This window comes from Mus caroli, chromosome 3, assembly GCF_900094665.2.
Source record: "Mus caroli chromosome 3, CAROLI_EIJ_v1.1, whole genome shotgun sequence".
In the NCBI taxonomy this organism is placed as follows: Eukaryota; Metazoa; Chordata; class Mammalia; order Rodentia; family Muridae; genus Mus; species Mus caroli.
In genome coordinates, this window is record NC_034572.1 from 4,649,486 (window position 1) to 4,656,661 (window position 7,176).

Sequence of the window (7,176 nt, forward strand, 5' to 3'; positions counted from 1 at the left end):
GCCAAACTGTGGGAGGGTTGAAATAGGGAAACATTTTTTTTTATTCTGTCCCTATCTTATTCCCAGAGCAGAGGGATCCGTATGTGGGTTCATGTTCCTATACGTGCATGCAGATACCTGAATTGTCATGTATGAATAGAGCATGTATGGAGGTCACAGGAAAATCTCACATGTCTGTCCTTCCGTCTGTTTGGAGTAGGGTTTCTTGTTAGCTATGCTAGCTGACCCTGAGCTTACAGAGCCTCTCCTGCCTCCTCCTCTTACCGTGCCACCAGGATGCTAGGATAACAGGTGACCCTAGGAGGGTTCTGAGGATATGAGCTCCAGGTCTCATACTTGCATAGCAAGCACCTTACCCACTGAGCTATCTCCCCAGCTCCCTGCTCCACCCTCTTAACTAGTCTTCCTGGCCCTCTACTCCCCATAGCTATATCTACAGGAGCATCAAGAATATGCCCTGCTTGGCATCTATGTAACTATTTCTGCCCATTTGCTACCCACCAGATTCAAGTATCCAAGGGTCATGATGTTTTTACTGATTATCGTATTAGCACAAATTTCAGCAGAAACAGAAAACAGATAGCACCTTACAGACACTAAGTAAGGCAAAGCTGATGACAGTTCTATTAGAGGTAAGTGAGCAAACTAAGAAAAACCAGTGCAGGCTATTGAAGAGCCTGGGAAATACAAGCAGCAATAAATGTTCCCCAGCCCAGGAGCTCTGACCTACAAATGGGCAGGGTGTGGCAAAGAAACACCAGATAGATTTCCTCCCTGCTTAGTCTAACCACACATCATGTTGGCCAAATGCAGCCCAAACACAGAGAACAAGGAAGCCTGTGGGTGCCACGTGGAGACCTTAGTTTCTGAGGCTGTGCAGGACAGAGCACAGACTCAGATTGTGCTTGCCCTGTACCTGAGGGAAGGTGTGATTTGTAACTCAATTTCTCCAATAAAATATGAGCAGAACTGACACTTAGCACCTTTAGGTAGAGAGTTCAAAAGGAAATTATGGCTCAGTACATCACGCCCTCTCCTTCTGCACTGTCATTTGGATTAAAGGTGGCATCTACAGAGCACAGCCCCATCTGCAGGAGACAGTTGGCATGACTGAGAAATGAGTTCTGTGTTTTACTAAGGGGTAAAGAAATATTATGGCATCTTCTCACCATCTTAGAGGTTTCTTGGTCACCTACATGGTTCCCAATCCAAACGTTCACATAGAAAGGGGTAGGAATTGTTTCTCTGACTCTTTCAACAGCTTTCAAATGGTTTACATATTTTCTGTATTCTCAAAGCCTAAATGTCAAAGAAACTAGTCAGACATGATATAAGGGGGAGAACTGAGCTAAGTGAACTATTGAATCCAGAGGCTGGACTTCTTCCCTTGCTTGGTTTGATGGTGGCTACAATCACCAGCCTTCCTTTAAAGGGCAACAGGGAAACTTTACATGAACATTTATACACAAAAGCTTCTTATGCAGGACTGGGTCTGCACCTCTGCTACTTACAGTTTCCTAACACATCAAATCCCATGGGGGTCCCTGCAGGTGTCAGAAAGTGGATCCAGTGAATAATAACCCCATGCAGACTGTCTTTGTCTACCTGGATTAGACTTCAGGGAGTCTAACAACAGCCTTTTATTCCCAGTGCACTTAACCCCAGCATAATTGGAAAAATGTTTCCTGGTGTGCTACAATCACCATCACACAAGAAAATGTAATTACATTGAGACTTAACTCAACTTCCTGGGCAACCAAAGCTACATAGAGAAACCCTGTCCCAAACAAAACAAAACAAAATAAAACAAAATAAAAAAACTAATAATAATAAAAAATAAAGTTAAAAAAAATTGTTATAACTCCATCTGACCAAAGTTTATGGTACACAGAAGACATTAATTCATTGTCAAAAATAAATAAATATACAGAGATGTACTGGCAGACACATCTCACTGGCAGACCGTACTGTGAATGGAAAACTGTGGGCCAAGCAAGTAAAGCAGGAAACAAGCAGTAATAGTTGCTCTCATGTCTGGAAACTGAGACAAAATTAACAGGAAAAGATACAGAAAATCCTTCCAAATCAATAAAGTGATCAATACACCAAAAAGATAGGATAGCAAATATTTATACATCAAATGTTGGTGTACCCAGTTTCATAAAACAGCACTTCTTGATGAATGTAAAGAGGCAGATAGGTCCAGGTACAATGACAGCAGATTTTCCCACACCCCACTGTCCTGGATAGTAGATGACACAGACAAAAAATACCAAAAGAGATACCTCAGAGTTAAGCTGTGCCATGCATACATCAAATGGACCTGGTAGCACTCTGCAAGCCTCTCACAGAGATGCACACCTATTATCCCAGCACCAAGGTAGTAGAGGCAGGAGGAGTTCAAAGTCGTCTTTGGTTATACAACATGCTTGAGGCCAGCCTGGGCTACATGAGACTCTACTTCAAACCAACCACAAAAATAGGCATCCACAGAGTAGTCCATGCAGCAGATACAGAACTCCTGTTCCCAGCAGCCAGTGGAACTCTCTCCAAAACTAATCACATCATTTTAAGCCATAAAGGAAGTCTTAAACACAGAAGAAGCCAAACGATGTGCCTATCAGATGATAATGGAAAAAATTGGAAGTCACTGGGAGGAGATTCAGAAGCTATACAACTAGGGGAAGACAATTAAACAAAGCCACAAGCTCTTAGGAACAGCAAAGGAAGGCCATTCTTGGAGAGAAGCATAGCTCTGAGAGTTCGCCCACAAAATGAGGATGAACCTGAGAACCTCAAGACCCACCTCAGAGCCTAAGGAAACAGCAAGCTAAGCCCAGAGCTAGTAGATGAAAACAGTATATACTCATGTTTTTAAGAGAAACAAAAAGGTGACGCTCCGCCCTACTTCAATCCCAGTCCCAGACTTTCCCTGCTCTGCCCTAGTTCAATCTCAGTCCCACACTTTCCTTGCTCATTTTAGCCAAGCTGAGCAGCTCTCTCTCTTACTCCACCTCTCACTCACCACCTTTACCTGCCATCATCTGCCTCTGTTCGCACCTCCCCCAATGAAACTGTTCTCAAACATGCTAATGAGCACGGTTGTTTTCAACATGGCGGAGGTTCTGAATCTTACCCAAGGGTAATCAGGCTTACCCCAGACTCCACCTTCCCTATAGGGCCCTTCTCAACTCATGACTGCTGTCTGCCCCCAAACCATCCTGTGCAAAAAAAGTAGTTTTGAAGTCAGTTGTCTCCAGCTTGCAGAGTTAGTTCCTAGCTGTACCAGTCTTGTCCTTTCTTCACAAGATCTCTCAATTTATAAATGATAACAGGACAACAAATCTCTATATCCCTTCCAGTTAGTGTCCTCAATTTTTGAATTGTTCCATGGGCCCATGAGCTTGCAGCACCTCCCATTGTTAGAGGGAAGGGTGTGTTTCTCCATCTTAATGATGTCATACTCTGACCAGTAGTATAAGAGTAGATCTGAAGAACTCAGCACACCTTCCCCGCCAGAGGAGAGTTGGCCTCCAGGGAGGGCTTGGACCCTGGGACTCAGGCAAGAATGCCATCTTGTATCCCATGTCTCTCAGAGACCAGTCCTTGCAGGAGAGCATGCAGGTCGCAGAAGCAGCAGAGCTTCTTGGACAAGCTCTCTTCAGGTCTTCATCTCCAGCCAGGAGGCAGAGCTGAGCTCCAGACCTCTGCCTTCCCTGCCAGAGGAGAACTTGCCTGCAGAGAGTGCTCTGACCACTGGGACTCAGGAGAAAGTCGGTCTCCCAGGAGTGCTGACAGAGGCTAAAGAATCACAGGAGGAACAAGCTCTAGCCAGAGACAGCTTGAACATTAACACCAGAGATTACCAGATGGAGAAGGGCAAATGTAAGAATCTTACTAACAGAAACCAAGACCACTAGGCATCACCGGAACCCAGTAGTCCCACCACAGTGAGTCCTGGATATGTAAACACACTGGAAAAGCAAGATTCCGATTTTAAAAATCATATCTCATGGTGCTGGTAGAGGATTTTAAGAAGGGCATTAATAACTCACTTAAAGAAATACAGGAGAACATTGCTAAACAGGTAGAAGTCCTTAAAAATGAGGCACAAAAGTCCCTCAAGGAATTACAGGAAAATACTGCTAAACAGGTAGACGTCCTTAAAAATGAGGCACAAAAGTCCCTCAAGGAATTACAGGAAAATACTGCTAAACAGGTAGACGTCCTTAAAGAAGAAACACAAAAATCCCTTTAAGAACTACAGGAAAACACAACCAAATAGGTGATGAAATTGAACAAAACCATCCAAGACCTAAAAATGGAAGTAGAAACAGTAAAGAAAACCCAAAGGGAGAGAATTCTGGAGATAGAAATCCTAGGAAAGAAATCAGGAACCATAGATTCGAGCATCAGCAACAGAATACAAGAGATGGAAAAGAAAATCTCAGATGCAGAAGATTCCATAGGGAACATGGACACAACAATCAAAGAAAATACAAAATGCAAAAAAGATCCTAACTCAAAACATCCAGGAAATCCAGGACACAATGAGAAAATCAAACCTAAGGATGATAGGTATAGATGAGAATGAAAAATTTCAACTTAAAGGGCCAGTAAATATCTTCAACAAAATTATAGAAGAAAACTTCCCTAAGCTAAAGAAAGAGATGCCCATGAACATACAAGAAGCCTACGTAACTCCAAATAGACTGGACCAGAAAAGAAATTCCTCCCAAGACATAATAATCAGAACAACAAATGCACTAATAAAGTTAGAATATTAAAAGCAGTAAGGAGAAAAGGTCAAAAGGCAGACCTATTAGAATTACACCAGACTTCTCACCAGAGACTATGAAAGCCAGAAGATCCTGGACAGATGTTATACAGACCCTAAGAGAACACAAATACCAGCCCAACAAAACTCTCAATTACCATAGATGGAGTAGTCCATTACAAAACCAAATTCACACAATACCTTTCCACAAATCCAGTCCTTCAAAGGATAATAAAGGGAAAACTCCAACACAAGGAGGGAAATTACGCCCTAGAAAAAGCAAGAAAGTAATCCTTCAACAGCCTAAAAGAAGATAGCTGCAAGAACAGAATCCCAACTCTAACAACAAAAGTAACAGGAAGCAACAATTACTTTTCCCTAATACAAAGAACTCAAGAAGATGGACTCCAGAAAATCAAATATCCCTATTTAAAAATGGGGTACAGAGCTAAACAAAGAATTCTCAACTGAGGAATACCTAATGGCTGAGAAGCACCAGAAAAAAATGTTCAACATCCTTAATCATCAGGGAAATGCAAATCAAAACAACCCTGAGATTCCACCTCACACCATTCAGAATGCCTAAGATCAAAAAATCAGGGGTCAGCAGACGCTGGTGAAGATGTGGAAAAAGAGGAACAGTCTTCCATTGCTGGTGAGATTGTAAGCTGGTACAAACACTCTGGAAATCAGTTTGGTGATTCCTCAGAAAATTGGACATGGTTCTACTGGAAGATCCAGCAATACCTCTCCTGGGCATATACCCAGAAGATGTTCCAAATTGTAATAAGGACACATGCTCCACTATGTTTATAGAAGCCTTATTTATAATAGCTAAAGGCTGGAAAGAACTCAGATGTCCCTCAACAGAGGAATGGATACAGAAAATGTGGTACATTTACACAATGAAATACTACACAGCTATTAAACTCAATAAATTTATGAAATTCTTAGGCATATGGATAGATCTGGAGGATATCATCCTGAGTGAGGTGACCCAATCACAAAAGAACACACATGATATGCACTCACTGATAAGTGGATATTAGCCCAGAAACTTAGAATACCCAAGATACAATTTGCAAAACCCATGAAACTCAAGATGAAGGAAGACCAAAGTGTGGATACTTCTTTCCTTATTAGGATGGGGAACAAAATACCCATGGAAGGAGTTACAGAGACAAAGTTTGGAACTGAGATGGAAGGAAGGACCATTCAGAGACTTTCCCACCCGGGGATCCATCCCATAAACAACCACCAAACCCAGACACTATTGTATATGCCAGGAAGATTTTGCTGACTTAGAACCCTGATAAAGCTATCTCTTGTGAGGCTATGCCAATGCCTAGCAAATGCAGAAGAGGATGCTCACAGCCATCTTTTTGATGGAACACAGGGCCCCCCAGTGAAGGAGCTAAAGAAAGTACCCAAGTAGCTAAAGGGGTCTGCAACCCTATAGGAGGAGCAACAATATGAACTAACCAGTACCCCCCAGAACTTGTCTCTAGTTGCATATGTAGCAGAAGATGGCCTAGTCGGCCATCAATGGGACGAGAGGACCTTGGTCTTGCGAAGATTATATGCCCCAATACAGGTGAATGCCAGGGCCAGGAAGCAGGAGTGGGTGGGTTGGAGAGCTGGGCATGGAGGAGGGTATAGGGGACTTTTGTGATAGCATTTGAAATGTAAATGAAGAAAATATCTAATAAAAAATACAAACTAAACAAATAAAAAAAGAGTAGATCTGATATTTGAGTTAGAGTTTTAAAGGTTCAGAAGTTTGACAGCTATCATTGCAACCCCTCCACCTCCTGTGACCTACTATGGCAGCATATCCTGAGGAAGATTCTGGAAAAAAAGAAAAATTAGAGACATGTGGAGCAAATTTGAACCCAACAAAAGCCTGGAGCTAAGCCTAGCTGACCAACAGCCTGCAAAGAAAATATTCCAGAAAGTAAATATCTGTTTAGATGACTCATATAATGTTGGGCATTGAGCTATACACAGACAGTCTGGTCTCCAGTCAAGCTGAGGTGTGGAACCCCAGGACCCAGTGGTGATAATTCACCTACATGGGATGGTAAGAGTTCCCTCATGTCTCCTGGAACTCAAGGCTCCTGTTGAAGTTAAAGCCCCCACAGCCCCCACAGCCCCCACGGCCCCCACGGCCCCCACGGCCCCCACAGCCCCCACAGGAGAAGCATGACTAGCAGTCATATAGGCAATGTCCCAAGCTTCTGACCTTCAGGTTAGACTCCTCCCCAGGTACCTAGCAACCGTAAAGATAACAGCCTACCATAAGAGTGGCTGCTTGGCCCCACCTCGCTCTTTTACTCCCCTTACACTTACTCTCCTCTCTCCTCTCTCCTCCCTCCTCCCTCCTCCCTCCTCCCTCCTCT